Below are 27,402 nucleotides of genomic sequence, written 5' to 3' on the forward strand. Positions count from 1 at the left end.
GGACACATGCTCCTACAAGTCAAAAGAAAGGAGCTGATAGAAAAGATCACAGGACTGACCCCAAAGAAGGGTGAACTGCAAAAGTCAGAAGCAGGCAACTCATCCGGCAGAGCTGAGAGACCACAGTGAAGATGGTGCAAAGATCACTAAATTGGAATTAGCAAATGTGATTTTTTTTAAAACAAATTTTTGGGAAGCCCTAATAAAGGCATTTCTTACAGTTCTCTCCCATTTGGATTTTCTGATATCTAATAGGGAATGATATCTGATTGAAGCTTTTCCCAAATGCAGAGCATGTGTAGGGTCTCTCTCCACTGTGGATTCTACAATGTCTGACAAAGTCTGAGGGTATGGCTACACTTGCAAATTTGCAGCGCTGCAGCAGGGTGTGAAAAAACACCCTCTGCAGCGCTGCAAATTGCGGCGCTACAAAGCGCCAGTGTAGTCAAAGCCCCAGCGCTGGGAGCGCGGCTCCCAGCACTGTCCGTTATTCCCCACAGGGAGGTGGAGTACGGACAGCGCTGGGAGAGCTTTCTCCCAGCGCTGGTGCTTTGACTACACTTAGCGCTTCAAAGCGCTGCCGCGGCAGCGCTTTGAAGCGCTAATGTAGCCATAGCCTGAGTGCTCAATGAAACTTTTCCCGCACTCAGAGCATGTGGAGGGGCTCTCTCATGTGTGAATTCTCTGATGTGTGATAAGGTGTGAGCGCTGACTGAAGCTTTTCCCACACTCAGAGCATGTGTAGGGCTTCTCCCCTGCGTGGATTCTCTGATGTGTGATAAGGTTTGAGCGCTGGCTGAAGCTTTTCCCGCACACAGAGCACGCACGGTGTCTCTCCTGTGTGGATTATCTGATGTGTGATAAGGTTTGAGCGCCGACTGAAGATTTTCCCGCACTCAGAGCATGTGTAGGGCGTCTCTCCTGTGTGGATTCTCTCATGTGTGATAAGGCTTGAGCGCCGACTGAAGCTTTTCCCGCACTCAGAGCACGTGTACGGCGTCTCTCCTGTGTGGATTCTCTGATGTGTGATAAGGTGTGAGCGCCGACTGAAGCTTTTCCCGCACTCAGCGCATGTGTAGGGCATCTCCCCTGTGTGGATTCTCTGATGTGTGATAAGGTGTGAGCGCCGATTGAAGCTTTTCCCGCACTCAGCGCATGTGTAAGGCGTCTCTCCCGTGTGGATTCTCTGATGTCTGATAAGGTGTGAGCACCGATTGAAGCTTTTCCCGCACTCAGAGCACGTACAGGGCGTCTCCCCTGTGTGGATTCTCTGATGTCTGATAAGGTTTGAGCGCAGACTGAAGCTTTTCCCGCACTCTGAGCACGTGTAGGGCGTCTCCCCTGTGTGGATTTTCTCATGTGTGATAAGGCTTGAGCGCTGACTGAAGCTTTTCCCGCACTCAGAGCACGTGTAGGGCTTCTCACCGGTGTGGATTCTCTGATGTGTGATAAGGTTTGAGCGCTGACTGAAGCTTTTCCCGCACTCAGCGCATGTGTAGGGCTTCTCTCCTGTGTGGATTTTCTCATGTGTGATAAGGCTTGAGCGCTGACTTAAGCTTTTCCCGCACTCAGAGCACGTGTAGGGCTTCTCACCGGTGTGGATTCTCTGATGTGTGATAAGGTGTGAGCGCTGACTGAAGCTTTCCCTGCACTTGTGGCATGTGTAGTTTGTCTCTTCCAAGTTGATTCTCTCATGTGTAATAAGGTCTGAGAGGCTACTGAAGTTCTCCTCTGGCCTCTGCTGAGTCTCAGAGGCTTTTACTGTTTCTCGGAGTTCACAACTCCTGGAAACATTCCCTTTGGGTCTTCCTGATAACGTCCCATGTGGTGCTCCTTGCTCAGCATCTTCCTGCTGGGGTTTCTGCTCCTCATTCTCACGCACCATCCTATCACCTGATGGGAGACAGAGAGAATCCAGACATAGATCACTACCTGCACTCCCTGTGCCTGAGAGGAAGGAAATCTCAGAGGGCTTGGCTACACTTACAAATTTGCAGCGCTGCAGCAGGGTGTGAAAACACACCCTCTCCAGCGCTGCAAATTGCAAAGTGTAGTCAAAGCCCCAGCGCTGGGAGCGCGGCTCCCAGCACTGTCCGTTATATTCCCCACAGGGAGGTGGAGTACGGACAGTGCTGGGAGAGCTCTCTCCCAGCGCTGGCGCTTTGACTACACTTAGCGCTTTAAGTGCTGCCGCGGCAGCGCTTTGAAGTGCTAAGTGTAACCACAGCCAGAGACAGGAATTTTAAAACGGATGAACAAACCAAAATATGTGCAGGAGAGATCAAACCTATCGGGAGCTGATTTTCCCCAGAGGAGAGAGGAAGGGATCAGTTTTGGTCTGCATTTCACCAGAACTTGCAGGGGAAAGTGGGATCAGGTAGGGATCTGCTGCCAGTTGTTAGTCAGGATAGGTGGGAAGCCATGAGTAACATCTGCCTAATTATTCCACATCTGCAGGGAACAATCCTGAACTTGGAGAGCTCACAAGGTCTTTGTAGGGCATCCCGAATGTTTTCTGTATTCACGGACAGTTTTTGACTTGCTTTAACCAAGTCCTCACCTGTGCAGGCAGCTCTCGGGAGCACTTCTTTCTCAGAACCCTGGAGGTCCAGGACCCACGGCTCTTCCCCTCGTTCCAGCTGTGAGACCACATCAGGTTTGGAATTTAGAAACCCTATGCCAGGCAAAGAAAACAAGGGAGGTCAGTGGAATTTGTGGGATACTTGTCACAAAGAATAGTCCATGGTTTTAAGCTCAGATCATTTTTAAGCAGTAACATCCCAAGACCAGCTTCCTTGGCTCAAAGTGGCAGGAGAGTTATTATTATTATTAATCATACACATTACCTTAGTGCCTAAGGACCAACTAACAGTGTGTCTCCGTTGTGCTAGGCACAGTACAAATGCAGAATAGTAGATGGCCCATGCTCTGAAGAATTTACAGTCTAAATAGACAAGACAGACACAGCATGGGGGAAGGGGTAGAACCCTCTGTTAGAATGGCGATATTCAGGCCTGCCTGCAAAGCCTATATTTTAAGAACTTAGGTGTATTTTTATCACTTAGCTAGTTACAGGAGTATGAAAACAAAGAATCAAAATCACAGTCTGCCTGTGTCTGGGCCTTCTCTTACTGTGACCGTCTGAGGCCTTGTTCTTAGGCTAAGGCCTTTGGCTAAGCAGCAGGGGCAGCCATAAGCTGGGAAGCGAAGGGTCACATCCTCACATCCCAAACCAGTCACACTGAAATAAGGTGCTATTGGGCTGTTAGGAAGACAGTCCTGTCTGGATCTTAAGATCTGTTAAAGAAACCTTAATTTGACAGCATTCTGTCTGGCAAGAAATCACTTATCAATGGTTGTGGTTGTGAAACCCTCATTTCTGTATTGCTTTATCTTTATGGCCACCACTTTTACATTGTTAATCAGTCTGATTCTCTAATTGTTTCTCTCTCCTGTATAATTAATGTTGCCAGGTGTAAGTTAATTAGGGTACTGGTTTATAATTGGTTAGAGCAGGAGTAGGCAACCTATGGCGGCACACGAGCTGATTTTCAGTGGCACTCACACGGCCCAGGTCCTGGCCACTGGCCCAGAAGGCTCTGCATTTTTAATTAATTTTAAATGAAGCTTCTTAAACATTTTAAAAACCTTACTGACTTTACATACAATAGTTCAATTATGTATTATAGACTTATAGAAAGAGACTTTCTAAAAACGTTAAAATGTATTATTGGCACATGAAATCTTAAATTAGAGTGAATAAATGAAGACTCAGCACACCACTTCTGAAAGGTGGCCGACGCCTGGGTTAGAGAATTATGTCACAATATGTTAGAATTGGTTAGTTAAATTTCAGCACAATTATTGGTTAAGATATAGCTGAGAATATTACTCTATAAATGGGGTCAAACTGGAGGGAGGAAGGAAATTGGAACAACAGAATATCAGGGTTGGAAGGGACCTCAGGAGGTATCTAGTCCCACCCTGCTCAAAGCAGGACCAATCCCCAACTAAATCATCCCAGCCAAGGCTTTGTCAAGCCTGATCTTAAAACCTCTAAGGAAGGAGATTCCACCACCTCCGTGGGGAACTCATCCCAGGGCTTCACCACCCTCCTAGTGAAATAGTGTTTCCTAATATCCAACCTAAACCTCCCCCATTGCAACTTGAAATCATTACTCTTTGTTCTGTCATCTGCTACCACCGAGAACAGTCTAGGCCTGGTCTACACTGGGCGGGAGTTCGATCTAAGGGACGCAACTTCAGCTACGCGAATAGCGTAGCTGAAGTCGAATACCTTAGTTCGAATTACTTACCCGTCCTCACGCCGCTGGATCGACGTCCGCGCTCCCCATCGACTCCGCCACCACCGCTCGCGGTGGTGGAGTTCGAGTCGACAGGAGCGTTGCTCGAGTTCAATATATCGCATCTAGATGAGACGCGATATATCGAACTCCGAGAAATCGATTGTTACCGCCGATCCGGCGGGTAGTGAAGACGCACTCTAGATCCATCCTCTTTGGAGCCCCCTTTCAGATAGTTGAAAACAGCTATCAAATCCCCTCATTCTTCTCTTCTGCAGACTAAACAATCCCAGTTCCCTCAGCCTCTCCTCAGAAGTCATGTGTTTCAGTCCCCTAACCATTTTTGTTGCCCCCCGCTGGATGCTTTCCAATTTTTCCACATCCTAGTGTTGGGCCCAAAACTGGACACAGTGCTCCAGATGAGGCCCCATGAATGTTGAATGTTGGTTAGGGGGAGAACGGGAACAGGGACACAGGCAAGGCTCTGCAGCATCCGGGCTGGGCAGGGACCGGACTGTATCGGCGTATAGAGATAAGCCCGACTGGTGTGAAGGGCTTCAGAATATGTAATCTTATAGGTGTAAAAATTGTACAGACTATACCACCCTGTGACATCATCGACGAAGTGCCCATTTGTGCCTGGGTAGGGGCCCTGCTCTGGGAGGGAGGATGCAACAAGGACTCAAGATCGGTGGCCGGGGTCGCTGTGCATAGGAGATGGGAAGGTTATGTGAAGAGGGGGGTAATGATTGGGAGAGGGAGGTCAAGAGTTAAAATAATAATATTTGGGGAAAAAAATGTATAATAAAGTGAAACTGAACAGAAATAAAACTGGAGTGGAGGCTCTAAAGCAACAAGGCTTCGGTAGGGATTTGGGGTTAAAGGTCTGGGATCCCCCACAGCTTCAGATCCACAAACCTCTCCTCCCTCCCACTGACCCACCCAGCCCACTTCCTGGGTGCCCTTCCTCCACACTCCCCTCCGCTTCTTCCCATTACTCTCAGCCAGCACCACCTCCCGGCACCTTGAGAACTTCTTGTATTTTCTCCTCGTCTCTCACAGCCTCCTACCTCCCTGCTGCTTCTTAGCTCTAACCCTGCACACACCCGCCCCATGTCCTGGCATATCTACTACCCCCCATCTCCATCCCTCCCACGGCTCGCTTATCCCTTCACCCATGGGATCCTGAACGGCAACATTACATGCTCTCCTAAAAGAGCTCATCTGACTGTCACACAAGCCATGCATGAGTCACACAGCTATTTAGTCAATTTAGAATTCTACAGGCAGCATATTTTCCTCTTAAAATGAGGAAAAGGCATGAAAGCTACAGTGATTAATGTAGTTATGAATGTAGCCAATAAGGATACATTCAATGCAATTTTAAAATGACTGACGGCACCAAAAAGGCACATGTCCAAAAATGGTACTAGTGGGTGGGAGATAAGGCAAAAAAGGGGGGGCAAGGAAACTTGTCAAAACTTGTATGAGGAATAAAGGTATAAAGTTATTACTACTCAGGTTCTTCAGAGACTCCACAGCTTCTAATAACCCAGGGACAGGACTCCTTACCCAGCGAGGTCACCGTCTCATAGTTCTCCTGCATGACATCCCTGTAGAGGGCTCTCTGAACAGGGTCCAGCAGTGCCCATTCCCTTGGTGAAGTACACAGCCACCTCCTCGAAGGTCACCGGCCCCTGAAAGAGCAAGAGTCCAACACTCAGTACCTGCTGCCCCACTCACAGCCCCACTATTCACGGAACAGCAGCACCAGGTAAATGGAAGCCCCGGGAGGCACATGTTAACAGAGTTCCACCCCACCTTGCCTAGAACAGACAGGCGGCATCAGAGGGTAGAAAGAGAGAACCTTTGTGTCTCCCAGCTGACAGACAGAGGCAGGGTCTTCACATTTATCACATACCTACTAGCCAGAGCTTAATATAGGAGATGGGGCTGGCTCTGGACCCTACTAATGGCTCCTGGTAGGAAACACTCTCCAAATAAAATATAAGAAAGAAAAGGGAAGTCAGTAGTAAAGAATATTAGTTAGAACAGGGGTAGGCAACCTATGGCACAAGAGCTGAAGGCGGCATGCAAGCTGATTTTCCGTGGCACTCACAATGCCCGGGTCCTGGCCACCAGTCCGGGGGGCTCTGCATTTTAATTTAATTTTAAATGAAGTTTCTTAAATATTTTAAAAGCCTTATTTACTTTACATACAACAATAGTTTAGTTATATATTATAGACAGAGAAAGATCTTCTAAAAATGTTAAAATGTATTACTGGCACTCAAAACCTTAAATTAGAGTGAATAAATGAAGACTTCTGAAAGGTTACTCACCCCTGAGTTAGAAAGTCAGAATTGTAGAAAATTGGTAAGGGAAGTGTGACATTATTGATATAAATTGGGACCATATAGAACATGGGTTGCAACCAAGGTCCTGTAGTGGCACCAAATCTAATGTAAAGGGGGTCATATGAGGTGGCTAAGACCAGGTTATGGGTTGCTGGTTATGATTATGCTGTCTGTCTGTATGTATGTATCATTTTGTAGTTGAAGTTATGAATATTGGCTCTATACTGTCTGTATTTCAAGCTGGTGCTGTGCTTCTGGGAGATATCGCAGACAAGTTGGTGTTAGCTCTGCCTAGCCTGCTTGATGGCCCATTAAGGACCATCAGCTACACAATTGACCCATGGAGAGAAGGCAGACACGCCTTGTGACTCAGCAAAGTATGCAGGGACTGCCCCATGTGACCCCAGACTCCATTTTGCTGTAATTTTCCACAGTAAGGACAAAGAGGTTCTTACACCTGGAAAAGCCTATATAAGGCTGATGCCTCATCTCCATCTTATCTTCAATCCTGCTTCTACCTCTGGAGGGACTTTGCTACATGCTGAAGCTCTACACAAGGGACTGATGACCCATCCCAGCGGGGGATGTTCTCCAGAGACTTGATTTGAACCTGCAGTTTATGCCATCACTGCTACAAGCCTGAACTAAGAACTTTGCCATTACTGTATGTAATTGATTCCATTTAACCAATTCTAGCTCTCATCTCTACCTTTTCCTTTTATGAATATACCTTCAGATTTTAGATTCTAAAGGATTGGCAACAGCGTGATTTGTGGGTAAGATCTGATGTGTATATTGACCTGGGTCTGGGGCTTGATTCTCTGGAATTGAAAGAACCTTTTTCTTTTATTGGGGTGTTGGTTTTCATAACCATTCCTCCCCGGGACGTGTGGCACTGGTGGTGATACCGGGAGACTGGAGTGTCTAAGGAAATTGCTCGTGTGACTTGTGGTTAGCCAGCGGGTGAGACCAAAGTCCTTTTGTCTGGCTGGTTTCGTTTGCCTTAGAGGTGGAAAACCCCAGCCTAGGGCTGTGACTGCCCCCTGTTTGAGCAAGTGGTCCTGAATTGGCACTCTCAGTTGGGTCCCGCCAGAACCGCCTCGTCACAGGAAGCTATCAGAAATCAATGACCAATCAATGAAAATAAGAAGGAAGTTTTGAAAATTATATTAATCCTAACAATGGTAGTGATAAATTACTAGACGGAAATGCCAGAATTATCAAAAATAATGCAGAAGAGGTAAAAGTGTTCAATAAGTGTTCTCTCCTGGATTTGGAGAAAAACAGATGCTGTACTCAGATCGTAAGATGTTGACGATTTACACTCCTTCCATTCCAACAAGAACTCACAAGGACATTAAACAGCAGCTATTACAGTTAGACATGTTTAAATAAGCAGGTCCAGATAACTTGTATCCAAGAGTTTTTAAAGTCCTGGTGGAGGAGCATGGTGGACTATTAATGTTGATTGTAATTAGGACTTGGAACACTGGGGAAATTCCAGAAGACTGGAATTAAGCTAATGCTGTGCCAATACTAAAAAGTGTAAAAGAGATGACCCAGCTAATTATAAGAGTGTCAGTCTGATATCAATACTGAGCAAAATAATGGAGCAGTCGATACTGGATTTCGTTAATAAAGAATTAAAGGAAGGTAATATAATTAGTACCCATTAACAAAGGTTTAGAGAAAATAGATCCTATCAAACTAACTGGATATCCTTATTAGATGAGATCAAAAGTTTGGTTGCAGCTAATATTATTGATGTAATATATCTAGACTTCTGTAAGGCATATGACTTGATTCAGCACAATATTTTGACTAAAAAACTAGAATGATACAAAATAAACACAGCATACATTAAATAAATTAAAAACTGGCATTGTAAATGGGGAACCATGGTCAAGTGGAGTTATTTCTAGCAGGTTCCCACAAGGATTGCTTTTTGCCCATGTGCTATTTAACATTCTTATCAATGACCTAGAACAGAATATAAAATCATCATGGATAAAGTTTGCAGTATCACAAAGATTGCGGGTGGTGGTAACTAATGAAGTGGCAGTAGATTCAGGCTCCAGCACTGGGAGTCTGGGAAGTTGTTCCAGCCCTGGCTGGACGGTTATTTCCTGTTCCACAAAGAGGAGAAGTTCCATTCCCAAATCCTGTGCCTTGAAATTAGACCCTATCTGAAACTACACCCCATATTCAGCATAGTGGTATGGTTATAATATGATTAGGACATAATTATGATGCATTTTGTGCAAGATGCGTCATGTGCTGAATATGATTATCCTATTTGTGTGCATGGATCATGTTTGTATCTAAAGTTATGGATATTGACTCTGTATCTGTATTTCAAATGTGCTTACTCTGGGTAACACCCACAATGAGCCTTTCAGGTACAACAATGAAGAAGTCAGACAGAGCTGATGGCTTATCAACAAAGACAATGGACTGTGGAAGAGCTTAGCCTTCCTGTGATTGTTTCAGCCAACCTATGAGTCATGGCTATGACTCAGCAGGACATGCTAGGACATGTGACTAGACCACATGACAACGAACTCCATTTTGGTACCTGTATTTTTCCACAAACTGGACTGGGAACTGAGTTTGGAACAAAGGGTTCCGCCATATGGAAAAGCTACATAAGGTGGGTGTGACATCATCTCTTGGCCTCATTCCCCACACAAGAGAACTCCTGGAAACATTTGAGGAACAAAGACTGAACTGGGGGAACTGCTGGTTCCAGGGTAAAGGGATTTCTAGCTTGTGTATGGAAACTTGGGGGACTGCTTGTAGCATCAGTCAGGTGAGAAATTGCTAATTCAAATTCTATCCATCTAGTATGTTAGGCTTAGTTTGAGTTTTTGGTTATCTGCTAAGTAATCGGCTTTGATCTGTTTGCTATCACTTAGAATTGTTGGGATACGTTAGGGTTCAGTAAAACAGCTGGGAAGCTGCTAATGTGCTGACATGCATTGGGGACAAAGGCATAAGCAGGCAGTAATTCTTTGCTTAACAAATAAGTTGCCATATTTTTCCTCTCTGTTGCTTGTAAGAATTGACATTGATGCAGCTGCATGAGAAGTGTAGTTGCTGGAATGAATGTCCTTTGTGTGAAAGAAAGTAAAAGAAAGGTTATCTCCCCTCCCTTCCTTTCCCAGCTACATAAACAAGCCCTGGCTTATGGCCCTTCCTCCCTCCCGAGAACTGCTCATTGACCCTTCCCCATACCCTGAGAACTGCTGTTTAGGAAATTTGTGGCAACACGTTATTGCAAAGAACGGTATTTTCAAGGTAAAAATGCCTCTATGAGATGTGTAATACTGTGACAGTGGATAGGGGTGGGTATACTAATTGTATGAGCGTTTCTACTACTTAATAAGGGGTTTTGGGGTGTTGTAACGGATGTGGGTGTTTACATACAAACTTAGATAAAAGGCATGTGATGTAAGTAATCCAGTGCTTACTCGATAGTTGGGTCAAGGGGAAGAAGTAACGCAATAAAGAAGCCTGTATTCATATCCGCCTATGGATCAACCGGCTCCTTTTTTGTTCTAACAATAATTACTTCAAATCTACCTTTCTGCCATTAATAAACTTGTTTTATGCTTTATCTTAATCACTCAAAATGCACTGAAGTGTTTGGGGAAAAGCTGAGCTTGGTTAGCACAGGCTTGTTGTGCACATCTTTCCCATATCGAGGGGAAGGTGAACTATATTAATGAGCTTACATGATACAGATCCCTGTGCACTATAAGATGGGATAATTCTGAATTTATACTACAGCAAGTGTGCAAGGTTGGGGAGCTGGGAAACTGGCTGTTGTCTCTATCTGTCCTTGAGTGGTTTAGGTACAGCACTCAGGTAGCTTAGTTGGATGCATGGCGCCACCTGCTGTCATGTTGGGTGATAACAGGCCCTGGAGAGGCTGGCGGAATCTTCAGCAAAGCCGTGAGAGAAGGGCCAGCCCAGCTTGAGGGTTAGAGGGCACAGCGGTTCCCAGAAGCCCTCCCAGACTGCCCCCTGGGGGTGACAACCCATCACACCCTAGAGTACACAAGTCTCAGCAGGTTTGTCATATCCTGTCCCCTCCCTTTCTCCACCCGAGATATTTCCTGCCTCCCACCACCTGCAGCAGCTCCTACCCTCCTATGCATTTACTGCTCCTCTCCCTCCAAGCAGAACCCACCACCAGCTCCCTGGTAATCCCTTACCTGAGCCAGCTCCATTGCAGCCATTTCCTTCCCTTTGGGAGGATGAAATGATCTGGAGCAAAACGTGGACATTAATCTGTAGCCTGCCAGGACGAGAAGGGCAATGTGAGAGAATGCAGAGGGGGCTTTTGTCCATTCCACATGCTGATTCCTCCCGGATTTTTCCCTGTTAATGGACACTCTAGGTTCTGCCACACTGTGAAGCACAGAGTAACCTTATTCCAGTACAGGCCTAGCCCCCTCTCACCAGGGTGTAACCCTCCCAGTAACATCCTGTGAAGCACAGAGTAACCTTATTCCAGTACAGGCCTAGCCCCCTCTCACCAGGGTGTAACCCTCCCAGTAACATCCTGTGAAGCACAGAGTAACCTTATTCCAGTACAGGCCTAGCCCCCTCTCACCAGGGTGTAACCCTCCCAGTAACATCCTCTGTTATACTTACCAAATTTGCAGACAATACCAAACTGGGAGGGGCAAGTGCTTTAGAGGATAGGCCAGGAAGGAGAGCTCAGTGGTTTGAGCATCGGCCTGCTAAACCCAAGGCTGTGAGTTCAATCCTTGAGGGGGCCATTTAGGGATTTGGGGAAAAATCTGTCTGGGGATTTGTCCTGCTTTGAGCAGGGGATTGACTAGATACTCCTATGGTCCCTTCCAACCCTGATATTCTATGATTAAAATTCAAAATGATCTGGAGAAAAGGACTGAAGTAAATAGGATGAAATTCAATTAGGACAAATGCAAAGTGCTTCATTTAGGAGGAACAATCAGGTGCACACGTACAAAATGGGAAATTCCTGCCCAGGAAGGAGCACTGCGGAAAGGGAGCTGGGGGCCATAGTGGATCACAAGCTAAGTATAAGTCAACAGTGCAAAAGGGCAAACATCATTCTGGGATGTATTTGAGGGGTACTGTAAGCAAGACACAAGTAGTAATTCTTCCACTCCACTCTGTGCGGATTAGGCCACAACTGGAGTACTGTGTCCATCTGTGGGTGCCACATATGAGGAAAGATGTGGACAAATTGGAGAAAGTCCAGAGAAGAGCAACAAAAATGATTAAAGGTCTAGAAAGCATGACCTATGAGGGAAGATTGAAAAAATTGGGTTTGTTTAGTCTGGAGTAGAGAGGACATGATAATAGTTTTGAAGTACATAAAAGGTTGTTACAGGGATGTGGAATAAAAAATTGTTCTTAACCTCTGAGGATAGGACAAGAAGTAATGGCCTTAAATTGCAGCAAGGGCAATTTAGGATGGAGATTAGGAAAAAACTTCCTGTCAGAGTGGTTAAACTCCAGAACAAATAGCGTAGGGAAGTTGTGGAATCTCCATCATGGGGGATTTTTAAGAGCAGGCTGGACAAACACCTCAGGGATGGTCTAGATAATACTTAGTCCTGCCTTGAGTGCAGGGGACTGGCCTAGATGACCTCCCAAAGTCCCTTCCAGTTCTATGATTCTATGAAAAAAGGCCAGAGAAGAGCAGAATCAAAGGAGTCACTCTGAGGGATTCTCCCTGTCACTGTCCCCAAGGCAGCTCTCTCAGGGTAACTAAGTTGTTTGATGCTTTAGCCTTTATTCAGTCTCTCCTGGCAGTGCCCCTTTCATGGGCTGGGCCTAGTTTTAGCTTTTGGGAAGCGTGACCCCGGGGGCTCTGAGACTGGGCCTTCTTGCCTCAGCACATCTTGTTTCTTTCTGTGGCTCCCAGTGAGTCCCAATGAGTAGATACTCCATACAGACTGTGAACATAAGACAGGCCCACTGCCTCAGACCAATGGTCCATCTAGCTCAGTGGCTAATGCCAGGTGCTTCAGAGGGAAAGAACAGAACAGGGAATCATCAACTGACCATCCTGTCAACCATTCCCAGCTTCTGGAAACAGAGGCTAGAGACACCATCCCTGCCCAGCCTGCCTGTGACACTGGCAGATGAGGTGTTAGCTCTTGCAAAAGCCCCCATGTCTTCATTGAACATGGACAAACGCACAGTGGAATCAGTCTGACTCACCTGTGTTTGTATTCTTAAAACAGGTATTAGGATTATAAGAACATTTTTAGACTTCATTAAATGCTTGTGAGTTGCTGCCTGGGTTAATATCTGACTAGTTGCATTGTGAGCCTCTGTGGCTCTGTAAATCACCACACAGGAGGGAGACTTTACCTAGGTGAAGTGCTGATTGGCAACCAAATGCATTACACCCTGCCTGGCAGGAAAGGTCCATCAACACCAGAGAGACTATTATGGGACATTAAAGAAGACACAAGACTGTTGTTGTGCTCTTGACTTTCCATTAGCTGAGTTTCCAGGACAGAGCACATGGCAGGAAGGGGATGAAAAGCCCCACACAGAAGGAACTGATGATCTGTATGCTGCTTGGACTCTGGGGAGCAAAGTTTTTACGCATCAGCAAGAGATCCCCAGCTGCCTAGCCGGGGTTAGTCCTAAAGAATATGCAGAGCTTGCTTATTATAGAAGCTTCTATTACCATTTGAAATTTCAGACTGTAACTCATCAGCATCTATAGGATTACCTGCTTTAACTTTGTAAACAACTCTCCTTTCCTTTTAAATAAATATTAATACAGGTTATGACAGGACTGGCTACAAGTGTTGTCTTTGTTGGGAGATCTAAGAGTCATTTGACCTAAGGAAGTGACTGGTCCTTTGGGACTGGCAGTAACCTGAACATTGCTGTGATTCATAGAATCATAGAATCTCACGGTTGGGAGGGACCTCAGGAGGTCATCTAGTCCAACCCCCTGCTCAAAGCAGGACCAAACCCAACTAAATCATCCCAGCCAGGGCTTAGTCAAGCCTGACCTTAAAAACCTCTAAAGAAGGAGATTCCACCACCTCCTAGGTAACCCATTCCAGTTCTTCACCACCCTGCTAGTGAAAAAGTTTTTCCTAATGTCCAACCTAAACCTCCCCCTCTGCAACTTGAGACCATTACTCCTTGTTCTGTCATCTTCTACCACTGAGAACAGTCTAGATCCATCCTCTTTGGAACCCCCTTTCAGGTAGTTGAAAGCAGCTATCAAATCCCCCCTCATTCTTCTCTTCTGCAGGCTAAACAATCCCAGTTCCTCAGCCTCTCCTCAGAAGTCATGTGCTCCTGCCCCCTAATCATTTTTGTTGCCCTCCGCTGGACTCTCTCCAATTTCTCCACATCCGTCTTGTAGTGTGGGGCCCAAAACTGGACACAGTACTCCAGATGAGGCCTCACCAGTACTGAGTAGAGGAATGATCACATCCCTCGATCTGCTGGAAATGCCCCTACTTATACAACCCAAAATGCCATTAGCTTTCTTGGCAACAAGGGCACACTGTTGACTCATATTCAGCTTTTCGTCCACCGTAACCCCTAGGTCCTTTTCTGCAGAACTGTTGCCCAGCCATTCGGTCCCTAGTCTATAGCATGGGATTCTGCCATCCTAAGTGCAGGACTCTGCACTTGTCCTTGTTGAACCTCATCATATTTCTTTTGGCCCAATCCTCTAATTTGTCTAGGTTCCACACTGGCCACAGGAGTCGACTAGTTCTCCCTCCCCAGACTGCCGAGGGCAGCCATGGATAATTAGTGGGTTATGGGAATTAGAAGATGAAAATTCACTAAGAACAATGATATTTGTGTGTTTATTATTAAATCCCCAGACACCCACCAATCCCCGTCCTCCTTCCGATGAGCTATTAATATCTAAGGGACTCAGCTACTGATCCTGCAGTCAGTTCCTGCCCTTCTCCACTTTCTAAAGCGGCACTTTTAAGAACAGGGCAGGGAAACATGTAAATACTTTGAACCAAATTCCAGAAGCTGCTGAGCATGGAGAAGTTAAATGAAACCAAGGTTCTGTCTCTCCAAGGACCTGGCCCTAGTGCAAAATAACAGACACTCCCCAAAAATCTGAAATGGCCACTTCATAGCTGATAAAATGTTATTAATCTGTTCACTTCTGGGAATTACCACTAAGAGAAACAACCCAGTGACGGTGATATCCTGAGGAAAAGATCTCATGTGTCTTTAGATCATACCGATTTGTAAACTGGAACGATATACACTAAAATGCCTAATTCGTGGCCCTACGGCAATTGCCTGGTGTCACTACAGGGCAGAATTAAGGTTGGTGCCTTAGTTGTGAATTTCCATCCCCTAGCATATTGCAATTGCTGTTAAGTGGGTTTGACAAAATTCATTGTGTCTATTTCTTTCTTTTAATTTCAAGAGATAGCAATATTTATTTTTAAGCCATTTTTTCAATGTTTACAATTTTAATGTTCAGAGCTGTGGGAAGTTATGGGGGTCGTCAGACAACAATTATTTAATAACAGTAACTATTGAGAGTCCGAAAGCCAAATCATATAACTGTTCAAAGAGAAATTGTCAATGTCACACCCAAAATATACAGTGTAAATATCCTTAAATCAAACTCCACTTTCTCCAGAAGCATTTCTGTATATTACCTATATAAATATTTTTTCATCTGTGTGTGTGTACAGTGAAATTAACATTTACTGCAATTTATTCATAAAAAACCAATCCTGTCAAGTGTAATTTTAAGTAATGAAGTACTTGAATTCTTTCACTTCCTAGACTGGAATGTTTCACTTCAGGAGAATCACACCCTCCTGTGATGTATTTCACTCTCAGTACCGTAACCCCTCGTGATGTAGCTCCTGTCTGGGAGCTCTGCTGAAGCCAGTGGCATTATGATCAGGTGACACTGACATGAGCAGAGACACACGGGGGAGGGTGGAGGATGAGGTAACATGGAGGCTACCAGAGTTGAATGTGGCCGTAAGAGCAAACGCTCTCTCAGCCTCTCCTCTCTCCCACCTCCCAGAGTCAGTAATTCTGAGAAATCGTTCCCTGAAATCTAAATAGCCCCAGTATGAGAGACAGTGATTAACGCAGGTACCTTAGGGGCTGCAGCGCCAACCCCCTGCCTGGATGAGGAGGGTGAAGAATTGCAGTAGAAATGGGTTAGGTTGGGAGAGGGCACAGCCAGTGATGAGCTGCCAAAATCATAAGAACCGGTTCCCTTCTCACCCCAGGAGGGGTCATGGCCCACCCCCCCACAGTACTCCTGCCCCATCCAACCCCCTGCGTTCCTTGACGCCCCCCCCCACCCCAGGGACCCCTGCCCCATCCACCCCCCTTCTCTTTGTCCCCTGACTGCCCCTGGATCCCTTGCCCCTGACTGCCTCCCACCGCCCCATCCAACCCCTGATCCTTTCTGTCTGCCCCACCAGGACCCTTGCCCCTATTCAATCCCCCTGTTCCCTGCCCTCTGACCCCCCAACCCCTATCCACCCCCTCCACCCCTGAACTACCCTGCCCTCTCTCCCACACCCCCTCCCTGCCCCCTTACCACGCTGCCTGGACGTGGCTGGCGGCGCTACAATCTGGCTGCGGCTGGAGCCGGAAGCCCGGGACGCAGGGCCGGGCAGGAGTCGCGGCCGGAGGATGTGGTGGGAGCCGGGTGACCGGAGCCAGGCGGCTAGCCAGCCAGAGCCAGGGAGGGCCACGGCCAGAGCCACTCAGCTGGAGCTGGAGCCGGGCACAGCTGGGGCTGCCGCCGCGCCCGGACCCGCACTGCCGGAGCCCGGCCGCGTGGCAAAACAGCAGGAGCCAGGCAACTGGAGCCACGGGGCCAGGCAGTGTCCGGAGCCGGGCATCCGGGTAGGTGGGGCTGCCGCCGCCGCAGTGCCCAGACCTGCACTACCGGAGCCGGGTGGCCGGGCCAGGAGTCGCGCGGCCGGGGCTGGGGGGCAGGGGGGGGGGGGGTCGCGGCCGGGAACGCGGGGCCGGGGAGGGACGCGGATGGAGACCAGCCGGGGCGCACGGCCCTCCTCGTTCCCTCTACCCCTACCTCGGCGGCGTCTTCCTGGGCCTGAGCGGGAAGCCTGCTTGATTCTCAGCCCTCCCATGCTCACAGCTGATTCGCAGGAGCAGGGGGGAGGAGAAGCAGGGAGCAGCATTCATGGGAGGCGGTGGAGGCAGAGCTGAGGTGAGCTGAGGCCGCAGCAGGGAGCGCTTGTTAAATTTAGAAGCCCTTTTAGAACCGGTTGTCCCACGTGTGACAACCGGTTCTAAAAGGGCTTCTAAATTTAACAACTGGTTCCCGCGAACCGGTGCAAACCGGCTGCAGCTCAGCACTGGGCACAGCTGATGTGGGACTGGGAGCTGAGTTGACCAAGAGGCCAGAACTCATGGAGGGTTGGGAGAAGTCAACAGGACTGGGTAGAGGCACTTCTGTGTATTTTCCCCATTAACCATTCTGCCATGTATTTAATTTAGAAACTTTTCATTCCCATCTAAACACCTTGGAGCTAAGCTGGGTTGATGCATTTCCACTTACTGTGGTACAGTTGTAATTAGGTGCTTAATCAGATGCTCATGCAGCACAAAGCAGTCAATAATGGGTGTGCTTCCATTCATTAACTTGACTGTGTGCTGTGCATCGCTTTGAAAAAAAGATGCTGTGAGGGAGTGTCAAAATTTTAGGCATTAAGAAATGGTAAGTAGGTATCAGTTCATTTCTCATGCGTTTCTCTCCTAATTTTAATGTCAGTTTTGAATCAGTATTAATACCATGTTGTTTTAACAGCAGTAGGATCCATTTGTATAATTGTTTGCAAGATTTCATTGGATATTGTGACCCAGCCGTCTTCACCTTTTATTTTCAGATTCCTAAATACACCCCAGCGCACCTCTCCTGACAGACTGCAGGCCCTGGCTGGTGACATGTTCCTTAGAGAGCAAACACCTGACGAGCCCTTTCGCCCTCAAACGTGTATTTGGCTCTTTGACGTTGCTTTATCCGCCCCACCAGAAAACGCTGTAGGGAACCCGGTCATTACAGCCGACCGCACTAGGTACCGTTCTACCAGCTCTGGGCCAACATTCAAATGGTTCTGTTTGTTTATCTTTCATTCAGCTTCACAATTCTTAGATCCCATTTAAAAACTGGAAGTGAAATAACCGAAGCAAGTTAAGAAGGGAGCGGCACCTGGCACAGGCGGGGGTAAAACAATAAATGGAAAGAACTGACTATGCAAAAAGGAACATCGCAAACTATCAGAGCCTCAGACCCCTGCCCAACTGAACCCACCCCAGCCAGGCATATCAAGCTGGGTCCCTGAAAAATCGCCCAGCCCGTCTGGCAGTGAACGCTGCGTGTTCCAGGCAGAGCTACGGTGTGTGCGTCTGCTCTGCTGACATACTGCTTTGGTACGGAACGAGCCACGGCCACAGGGAGCAGAGACATGGACTCCTACAAAACACAATCCCACATACACCTCCAATGCCGCATCCCCCCCACCGCCCCACAGTCTACCATCCCCCACCTCCACATGGCCATTCTCAGCCTACTGCTAACACTTCCTCCCAGCCTTCAGCACTATAAATAAATAAAACATGGTGTTACAAAAGGTACAAAACCTGATCTGGACGTCAGTGAGGCTTTTGATACAGTTCCATATGGGAAACTATTCGTTAAATTGGAGATGATGGGGATTAATATGAGAACCCAAAGGTCAATAAATAATTGGTTAAAGGGGAGTCTACAAGGGGGTCATATTGAAGGGTGAGTTGTCAGGCTGGAGGGAGTTACTAGTGCAGTTCCTCAGATCAGTCTTGGGACCAATCTTATTCAACCCTTTTATTAGTGATCTTGGCACAAGAACTGGGAGTGGGACACAGAGCTGGGAGGGATTCCCAATATGGAGGAGGACAGGAAAATCATACATGAAAATCTGCATGTCCTTGAAAGTTGGAGTAATAGAAATGGGATGAAAATTAATAGTGCACAAATTCTAGTTGTTAGTCCCCAAGTGCATAATTTTGCAATACGCTGGGGATTTATCAACTGGAACTGACAGAGGAGGAGAAAGACCTGGCTGTATTGGTTGATCACAGGATAATTATGAGCTGTCAACGTGATGCGGCCGTGAAATAGGTTAATGCAGTCCTAGGATACATTAGGTGAGGTATTTCCAGCAGACACATGAAAGGGCTAGTACTGTTATACAAGGCACCGATGAGACCTCATCTGAAATACACCTCTACCTTCTGCCCTTAAAGTCTGTGAGTCTATCAACTGTGCCTTGCATTGCACAGACACTGATGGAGATCAGGGCCCCATCGTGCAGCACATGGCAGAGAACCTGACTGAGATCAGCACCCCCATTCTGCTGGGCACTGCACAGACAGAGAGGGACAGTCCTTGCCCCAAAGAGATCACAATCCAAGTAGACAATGGGTAGGAGGAAAACAGAGAGGGGCTGTGACTTCCCCCAGGACACCAAGCAGGTCAGGGACAGAGCCAGGAACAGACCCCGTTAATGCCAGAGCCACATCACCCGCAGCTTGGAAAGGTCCCCAGACCCCACTGTATTAGGCTGCAGGAAGAGGTGGTTTGTCCATGGATGCACAGGCTGTCTTGGCAGGCAGCTCAGCTGCGGTCCCTGCACACAGCTGGGGGTGGGTGTCCTGGGTCAGGAGAAGTCAGTGTCCAGCCCTGTGGGGCTGTGCTCCTGGCTCATACCTGCAGCACTCACTGCTGCCCCTCCCTGACCAGCTGCACTGTTCAGCCAGTCCCAGGCCTCAGGGAGGTCACTGCCCCCTGTCCCCCATCTCCTGCAAGCCTTCAAACAGGGACATGGTGCACCAGTACCAGAGTGCACTAGTGTAAATTCTGTCTGTACTAAGGGTTTGCACCAGTGCCTAAAACACCAGGGTGGCAGAGACCTTCAGAAACAGCAGTACGATGGCACTAGAACCTATTTCTAGCTCGGTCACGGACAGCCTGGGTGACCTTGGACACGTCAATGTTTCTCCTCCCAACTTTAGTCTCTTTACCCAGCTGCCACTCACTGGGGTCTCCTCTCTCTCCAGAGCTGCTCACCACTACAGTCTGTGTGGGTGTCCCCAGAGCTAAGGCAGGTCAGCTCGGGAATAGTCTTACAAGGGGGGCTGGGGAGTCTCTTTCCCTGGAAGTTTTTAAGAACAAGTAGGACAAAGCTCTGTCAGAGATAATCTACAGATACTTGGTCCTGCCTCGGCAGAGAGAGCTGGACATGACAACATCTTGAGGTCCTGTCCAGCTCTACATTTCTATGATGTTATGCAATATAGATACGTATAAAACAACATGATGAAACCAAATAAAAACGTGGTGTCAGGCCATTCAAAAAACAACAACAAAAAACTACACTGCACAGCATAAAATGACACAATACTAAGGAGAAGAAAGCAACGCAAAGCAAACTAACACACCTTAGGACAAAAGTACACAATGCAAAATAGGTCCACTCAAATCAACACAACACAGACACCGAACAAGCTGAGGCAAAACAATGCACCATAAAACTATGCAACACAACATGGGGCAATCCCAGTTCCAAATGGCACCATGCAAAACAGCTCAGCGTAGAACAGGACACAGCACAAAAGAGAATTATTTCAATGTAGGCCTGGAAGGGATCTTGAGAGGTCGTCTACTCCAGCCCCCTGTGCTGAGGCAGAACCAAGTGTTAGGATATAGATATTCAGGCCTGTCTGCAAAGGCCTGTACTTTAAGAATGTAGGTGTATTCTTATCACTTAGCTAGTTATAGAGGTATAATTGAAGGAATCAAAGATCACTGTCTGTGGAATGGCCTTCTCTTACTGTGACAGGCTAAGGCCTTCAGCCAGTACAGTGGTGCGATGTGATCTGGGTCGGGGTCAGTGCAGTGCCAGACCCAACGGGCACACAGATCTCAGTCGAGGTCTCTGAAGTGCCCAGCACAGTGGAGGCAGCGGTTTGGGTCGCAGTCGTTCGCTGCCTGCGACAAGGGGACCGTGATCTCGGTCCAGGTCTCAGTTTTACCTGGCACAACAGTGGGGTCTGATCTCACCTGGGGTCTCTTCAGTGCCTGGCAGAACAGGGCCCAGATCTCAGTTGGGGTCTCTGCAGCACCTGGCAGAACAGGGCCACGCTCAGTACGATAAGAGCCCTGATCTCAGTCACACACCTGGAGAGAAAAGCGGGAAGATTTTTGAGCATTAGATATCAGTATTTCAGAACTGAGGAGAAAATGGGGCACAAACTAAATATTTGCCAATATAAAAGAGAAGCACCAACAGCTGGGAGATTTTGTGTCACCATTTAAAGGCTCAAGAGAAAAGATGGGAAATTGGAGGATTATACAAGGATATTGAATCAACAACAAAATGGGATGGATTCTTCTTGCCCCACACTCACATGGCCGGCAGGGAGCCCTGGGTGATGTCTTTTCACAGGGGACAGGAGTGGGGCTGGAGTGAAAGTCACTATCAGTGGGGAGGGCCTGGCAGTGGGGTCTGGGAATGTGACTAGCAAGTGGTGGGGGGTGCAGTGTATATTGGAAAAGGGGTAAAAGAAATGCAAACAAAACATGGTACTTAATTAAAATCCTGTTAGGGCTCCAAAAGGAGCATAGTAGATTGTGCTGCTTTTTCCGATCTTTGGAGCAGTGTTTTGGAGCAGAAGATGAAAGTGAACAGTAATAAGAACCCTGGTGGAAGTGAAATGTGTCCCTTTTGAAACAGTCTCTGAGCTGCTGATAGCTTTGAATCCAGAGACAACCCAAGAAAGACTCTGTCTGGATGCAATACCCAGCTGATGGGGGAAGGAGGAAACTGCCATTTGCAGCACAAAGAACCTGAGAATAATGAATGCATCTGGTCAGCAAACAAGCTACTAGAAGACTCAGATTATGGCCCTCCAGAAAAGGGAGGTGAAAAAACAAGTCAAGCCTGAACATAAGGGGAACAGGTTAACCCTAAGGAGAGAGAGAGAGAGAGAGAGAGAGTGTGTGTGTACAGAGCAGAAATTTGAAGCTGTGGGAAACTGAGGCACGCCACCTCATAAATTTCATAAATGATCAGTGAGTGGGGTAATTCACTAGCCTGACTATAGAACAAAATAAGGACAGCTTGAAGGTAATTCTTCTGTTCTTCCTGCAATTAGCAAGGAAATTTGAAAAAGGAATTGGTATTATTATTAAGAAATAATCTGTCCCCACCAGGGGGGTGGAAATAGTTTCTTTTGTTTTTCAGACACTCTACAACCATGCTGGCGCCAGCGGAAGAATAACCCAGAATACAATGGATCTATGTTTTGTGGTGTTTGTCTGTAGTGTTGGTCTTGCTGCTAGCATGAGGTGGGTGGGGGATGGCTTCAAAAGGCTGACCTGGGGGGAGAGGAAGAGGTGTGTGGGAATGCAAAATGCTCAACTGGGAGGCCAGCACCTGGGTAATGGCTACTATGGTGCCTGGAAATAGAACGGCAACTAAGGTGGGCCCTACAAGCCCTATGGGAATAAGGAGAAGGGGAGGAGCTCACTGGGAATCAATGGAGGGGTGTGAAAAATGGTGCACATCAAAGGAAATGTTTGGCCGTGCCCCTCTCCTATGACTATGCAGGAGCAGGATCCATGGCCTATGGCAAGGGGTGGACAATTGGGTGTACTGTGTAGGAGGGGTTTTGCTGGAAATGTACATATTTCTGGGGGCACAATTACACCAGCCCCAACCAAACTACACACATCTATATGCTGCTATCTGGACTTTGGTGCACAAATGGATCTGTAAATCTTATTGCTGTGAATAACTGAACCAGGGCATACGGCCTGATTCCATACCAAGTGGTTACGTTGGTTTGGACAATAACCCATTTCTCTGTGGACATTCAATGGACTTATAATATGGACAAAAGCACGTAAAACCTGCAGGGGCAACTTGCTGCAGCTGCCAGCAACGGACACATTAAGATCCTGACCCTGTCGAAGGAGGAGGCAGTGTTTCGGTCGTGGCTCGGACGTGGGACCATACTGCAGTGGTCAGGACTCGGTGTTGCTGTGCATTGTATATTGTTAACAGCACTTGTGTCACGCTGCATGTGCAGATAACCTATAAGTAATAAGTAACCTATAAGATATTCATTCCTGTAAGGAAGGAAATCATGAGCCCTTCCCACCCCGCAGTGTGCAAGACAACCCGGGCCCAATCTAATGGGAAGTCTGGGACACTAATTGGACTAGGCGTGGTATGCCCCTACGAGAGAAGGTGCAGGGCACGGTACTACACAAGGGGCAGTGGGACAAATGGAATATCGACACCTTCCACCTTGATGCCTGGCCCGACGAGGAAATGTGTCGCCCTATGTCCTGTGCTTTTCCAGGGGTACCTGGGCAGGAGGCTCCCAAAAGAAAAAGAAAAAAAAAGGGGGGGGGGGGTGGAGTGTTAGGCTAGAGCTAGTCAGGCCTGTCTGCAAAGGCCTGGACTGTAAGAATGTAGGTGTATTCTTATCACTTCGCTAGTTACAGAGATATAAAAGAAGGGATCAAAGATCACTGTCTGTGGAATGGCCTTCTCTTACTGCGACAGGCTAAGGCCTTCAGCCAAGATGTAGTTAGGCAGCCATATGCTGGGAAGTGTCTGGTCACATCCTCACATTCCAAACTAGTCACATTGAAATAAGGTGCTATTGGGGTGTTAGGAATACAATCCTGCCCTGATATTCCTGTCACCTCCAGAGAAAGAGAAGAGCCTAGAAGATGTAAAAGGAAACCTGGTTTGATAGCGTCCTGTCTGGCAAGAACTCACTTATCAATAGACACAGCTGGAAAACCCTTATGTCTGTATAAATGTAGTGGTGAAATCCTCACTTTTGTATTGTTTTGTATGTTTATTTGCATGGTCTCTGTCTGGTTCTGTGATTGTTTCTGTCTGCTGTACAATTAATTTTGTTGGGTGTAAACCAATCAAGGTGGTGGAATATACCGTAATTGGTTAAATAACCATGTTACAATATGTTAGCACTGGATAGTTAAATTTCAGTAAAATGACTGGTTAAGAAATAGCTAACCAAAACTCAGGTTTTACTATATAGTCTGCAGTCAATCAGGAAGTAAATGGGGGAGAATGGGAACAGGGACTGGGGGAACTGGGATCATGTTTTGCTAAAGGGGGAAATGGGAACAGCGGATGGGAACAGGGACACAGGCAAGGCTCTGTGGTGTCAGAGCTGAGAAGGGGGACAGTAAGGAAGGAAACTGGAATCATGATTCCTGGAAGTTCACCCCAATAAACATCGAATTGTTTGCGCCTTTGGACTTCGGGTACTGCTGCTCTCTGTTCATGTGAGAAGGACCAGGGAAGTGAGAGGGTGAAGGAATAAGCCCCCTAACACCAAATATCCCTAGACATTCCCAGACTGGTGTATCTCTAATCTGGTCTTAAAAACCTCCAGTGAAGGAAATTCCACAGCCTCCCTTGGAAGCCAATGCAAGGCAAACACTGACCAAAACAACGCTGCACACACACACGCTGGGCTTGGGGTTAAGAGGAGAGGCAAGAATTCAAACAATCTGGGTTCAGTTCCCAGTTTTGCCCCAAATTCTCCATGCAAACTTGAGCAAATTACTTCAGCTCTCTGAGCTTCAGGGTATGGCTACACTGGCGATTTGCAGCGCTGGAAAGCCTCCACCAGCGCTGCAATTAGTAAGTGGCCACACCTGCAGGGCACTTCCAGCGCTGCAACTCCCTGGCTGCAGCGCTGGCCGTACACCTCACTCAGCATGGGGAATAAGGATTCCAGCGCTGGTGCTGCAGCGCTGGTCATCAAGTGTGGCCACACACCAGCGCTGTGACTGGCCTCCAGGGTATAAGGATGTATCCCAGAATGCTTTTATAAATTACTCTCTTTGTTTTGTTATGCAGCCTCTCTTTGTTTTGTTGTGAACGAGCTCCGCGGAGCTCCGTTGCCATTGCTGCTTATCTAAAAAACAAACAGAGCTCCTGTTTGCTGTGATCATCTGTACCTGGCTGTAAACAATCAAATGAGAGGCGGGCAGGGAGCGAATGAAACAGCGGGGAGTCGTGTTGGCTGCAGGCTGTTTGCAATAAAGAGTTAAGACTAAGGGGTCCGAAAAATGTTCTGATTTTTCAAGGAAGGAAGCTAAACACACAGTGTTGGCTCCAAAAATCCACTCTCTTTCTCCCCCCGCTCCCTGTCACACTAGACCCCACTCCACCCCCTCTTTTGAAAAGCACGTTGCAGCCACTTGAATGCTGGGATAGCTGCCCATAATGCATCACTCCCAACAGCGCTGCTAATGTGGCCACACACCAGTGCTGGTAGCTGTGAGTGTGGCCACACACCAGCGCTGCTCCTACACAGCTGGATGACCAGCGCTGCAAACCATAAGTGTAGCCATACCCTCAGTTTCCCCATCTGTAAAATGGAGAGTCGCCTCCCACCATTGGCCTATTTAGCCTTTCAGCTTTTTGTGGCAAGGCCTCTCTGTCCCTGTGGGCATGTCCACACTGCAGTCAGACACCGGCGGCCCGTGCCCGCTGACTTGGGCTCACACGGCTCAGGCTGTGGGGCTGTTTAATTGTGGTGTCCATGTTCCGGCTGGGGCTGCAGCCCAAGATCTGGCCCCCTCCCACCTCGCAGGGTCCTACAGCCTGGCCCCAGCCCGAGCCCAGACACCTACACTGCAATTAAACAGCCCCTTCGCCTGAGCCTTGTGAGCCTGAGTCACCTGGCATGGGCCAGCTGGGGGTTTTAATGGCAGGGTAGAGATACCCTTTGTGTCTGTTCAGCACCTGTCACAATGGGGACCCTGATCTTGATCAGTGTCTGTGCAGAGCCCTGCACAACAGGGGCCTTATCTCAGTCGGGGGCTCTGCAACTCCCAGCATTACAGGATCCCGGATTTTGTTTAGGGGCCCTGCAGCATCTGGCAAAATGTGGGGGCAGGATCTCTATCAGAATCTGTGCAGTGCCCAGTACAGTGGTGCGACATGATCTGGGTCGGGGTCAGTGCAGTGCCAGACTCAACGGGGACACAGATCTCAGTTGAGGTCTCTGAAGTGCCCAGCACAATGGAGGCAGTGGTTTGGGTCGCAGTCGTTCGCTACCTGCGACAAGGGGGGGCTGTGATCTCGGTCCAGGTCTCAGTTTTACCTGGCACAACAGTGGGGTCTGATCTCACCTGCGGTCTCTTCAGCGCCTGGCAGAACAGGGCCCAGATCTCAGTTGGGGTCTCTGCAGCAGCTGTCAGAACAGGGCCACGCTCAGTACAATAAGAGCCCCGATCTCAGTCACACACCTGGGGAGAAAAGCGGGAAGATTTTTGAGCATTAGATATCAGTATTTCAGAACTGAGGAGAAAATGGGGCACAAACTAAATATTTGCCAATATAAGAGGAAGCACCAACATCTGGGAGATTTTGTGTCACCATTTAACAGTTGAAGAGAAAAGATAGGAAATTGGAGGGGATTATACAAGGATATTGATTCAACAACAGAATGGGATGGATTCTTCTTGCCTCACACTCACATGGCCGGCAGGGAGCCCTGGGCGATGTCTTTTCACAGGGGAAAGGAGGAGGCTGGAGTGAGAAAGTCACTATCAGTGGGGAGGGCCTGGCAGTGGGGTCTGGGAATGTGACTCGCAAGTGTGTGGGGTTGCTGGGTGGGGCAGGGTGGGGAGGAAGTAGCTGGGACTGGGAAACCTGGGGCTGGGCCGTCTCCATGGGGACACTTGCTCCTCCTCCCCTTCCTGGCCCTTCCCAGGCCCGTTGCCAGCAGAGAGTGGCCCCCCAGCCCAGCCCAGAGGTGTCCCTGTCTCAGGCCCCCCCCAGCCTCTGCCCATTCACCCTCTGCCCAGCTCAGGAATCCCTCGGGGGAACCATTTCCCACCCGCACAAGGACAAATCCCTGCAGGTGGAAATGGGGGAAACCCCCCAAACCTGAGACCTGAACTGGCCACTGGCGATGGGTTGATACATTGGGGAACAATCGGGGGGGGGGACAGGGAACTTCTCAGGGTTTGGGGGAGGGGGGGTCACCCTGGGCGCTGCTCGTGGCTCTCTAGGGAGAAAGGGGGCAGGACGGGGAGGAGGGGTCCCCACGGGAGGGCAGCGGTAAATCCGAGGATCTCAGCCCCCTTTCTCTCCTCGCTCCTCGGGGTCACCTGCCCCCGGCCATGTCCGGGCTGCACCGACATTTCCCGCCCGCCCCGCCCAGCCCGGTCTCACCCCGCCCCCAGACCGGTCTCCCCAGCCCCACGCAGGGACCCCAGTGGGCCGGGCCTCCCCGCACCGCCCCAGGGCAGAGCCTGGCCGGGCCCGGGGGCGCTGGGCTCCTGCGGGGCAGCAGCTCTGAGCCCCCGCGGGCGCTGCCCCCAGGAGCAGATCCCGGCGCTGCGAGATGCCGGGTCCCCGGGCACTGGGGCAGAGTCACCGCCCGGCCCCGCCCCCGGGGCTCGCTCCGGCACCTGGAGGCTGCAGCTCCGCACCGGGGCGGGCGGAGCCCAGGCCGGGCACGGGGGGTTAATGAAGGGCTCTCCCGCCGCGATCTGCGCATGCCCAGAGCCCCACCGGCACCAACCCTTCTCCGGCCGGGAGAGGCTCCAACGGCCCCGCGCGAGCCAGGCAGAGCCAACGCTCGTTCGCAGCCCGGTTCCGGCTCCTCTGCCGACGTCACTTCCG

The 27,402-nt window shown here is 48.6% G+C and overlaps 1 pseudogene; it reads right to left on the reverse strand.

Annotated features, from left to right (window-relative positions):
* Positions 1 to 669: 669 nt before the first annotated feature.
* The window catches only part of LOC120381400, a 236,616-nt pseudogene continuing 209,883 nt past the window's right edge, over positions 670 to 27,402 (reverse strand).

The sequence above is a fragment of the Mauremys reevesii genome, linkage group 14, assembly GCF_016161935.1.
Source record: "Mauremys reevesii isolate NIE-2019 linkage group 14, ASM1616193v1, whole genome shotgun sequence".
NCBI classification, from domain to species: Eukaryota; Metazoa; Chordata; order Testudines; family Geoemydidae; genus Mauremys; species Mauremys reevesii.